Below are 2,133 nucleotides of genomic sequence, written 5' to 3' on the forward strand. Positions count from 1 at the left end.
TACGAAATTATACATATAAAACTACATAGTTATTTTTATCAGTAATTAATGAATTACCGAAGCTTCTTATCTATTTTTATCACATGTATGTGTAAAACATAAAGTGAGCTTATATATAATTCTTCTGAATCTCTAGATAATTTCTTTGTATTTTGAAACTCCACAACAAATCCCCTAAATTCTTGTATTTATACAAATATTTTTTAACTAATGGTTTTGTTTGTTACTTAACTGCACATATATTAAAATTTAAGAGGTTCAAATGCATATAACTCAAAATTTGAGGAAATTACATACGCACACAATATAATTTAAGGCAGTATATAGTTTAATTAAGGTTTATTAGTTTATTTGAATTTATTATTAAGTTTTAAATATATATAAAAAAAAAAACTATTCGCATATGATTCAAAATTGAGGAGAATAAAGTTTGAGTCACGTAGCCTCAGATATCGATGTATTCTCAACGAGATTAGAAGGGTAAAAGAATTTGGCAGAAAACCAAAAGAAAAGGCACAAATGGATTCGGAGTATTCATGATAAACGTGCAAATTAAAGGATCTAGAAATAAAATGAAATTAATAAATATAACTTCATTCAAATTTGCAAGTAACAGTCAGAAACCTCTCATCAGAAACATTCAAACATCAAACGGTGCAGTACGGAAAAAAGAGAACCAAAAAAAATTATTCTTTGCCAGTTTTGAAAATATAGAGTTTGGTCAATTTTGCCTCATTTTTTTTTTAAATTTACAATCGCGACTGCTATATGTTAATAGTGTCGGGAGATCTTTATTTTGATTTAATACTTTAGATTTTTGACTGAAGTTCTATTAATTACTTATTTCAATAATTTTCGGGCATCATTATTTTATTTGAGTCGTAATATTATATTGTATTCAGTAAAATTGTGTTTTAAAATCAAGGCTTTGAGTTTTTGACGATCTTGGAAGCAGAGAAACAAGCTTTTTAGATATTAAATTTCGAATTAACTTTATGAAGAGATAACAATAAGTGTGCGAAGAAATTTGTCCCTTTAATCAATTATTTCATTTGAATCATGTTATTCAGTCTATATGTCATGTAATTTTTTAAAATAGAAAAAATAAGAAAAAAAAAAAGACATTGTTTAACTATATTATTATTAATATCAGGGAGGGAAACATTGCCAGCTCATTCAGCAATTTATGTGATGGATAATTCTGTCGAACTAAATTTTCTGAAAATTAAATAATATATTTTACACGTGATAGAATTATTCTCCAGACCAAACTCCAGATGTGTGGCTTTAAGTATAAAATTAAAACAAATCCAGGCATTGCTTGCTTAAATTATTTATTAGATATGATTCTCCTCCTTTTTTTTAATAAATAACAACTAAAATTAGAAGACTATAATTATTTTTCTAAATTTTAATTCCAGCTACTTATACAGAACATGATTAAAAAAAGTTAAGAAAAAATTACACAAAACCTAATAAAATATTTGAAAAAAATTGAGAGAATAAACAATTTACATCAAAGAAAAACACACCCACACGCACTCTCAACATTTAGGACTTTTTTCACCTGGCAGAATATTTAAGACTTAACAATAGTGAGATTGTTTGTCGATTTTATATTCGATTTGGTAAGCCAAATATGACAATTTCAAACTTAATAATTTTTTAAAATGGATTAATTGAATCTCCAAAAACATGGATTAATTGTATCCCGCGTTACCAAACAAGGGACAAGAGCCTTTACACTTGTATTAATGAAAACATGAAAATAATCAAACACGATTAGTTAATTAATTAGGTTTATCTTCATCTAATCTGTTGTATTAAATATTAATATAGATAGTCAGTGGAATGGAAAACCATCCATTTGATTGGTCTTAATGGAAGTAGTGCCCATGATAATATATTTTATGACGGCTTTACTGTTAATTTTATAATTGAAACCTAACTCGTAAAAAAAGTATTATTATATTTATGGGCATGCACTGACCCATGCTACCAGTGCAAAGCATTTTTTTATATATTTGGAATTTGTTCCTTCTTTGACCTTTTAGGTACATTCACTTAAAAAGTCTATTGCACGTTATATATGTAGTCTTAAACAATGGTAAATAAAATAAATCTTGATTAGAA

Source organism: Neltuma alba, unplaced genomic scaffold (assembly GCF_004799145.2).
Source record: "Neltuma alba isolate B1F8T4 unplaced genomic scaffold, ASM479914v2 tig00011476_pilon, whole genome shotgun sequence".
NCBI classification, from domain to species: Eukaryota; Viridiplantae; Streptophyta; class Magnoliopsida; order Fabales; family Fabaceae; genus Neltuma; species Neltuma alba.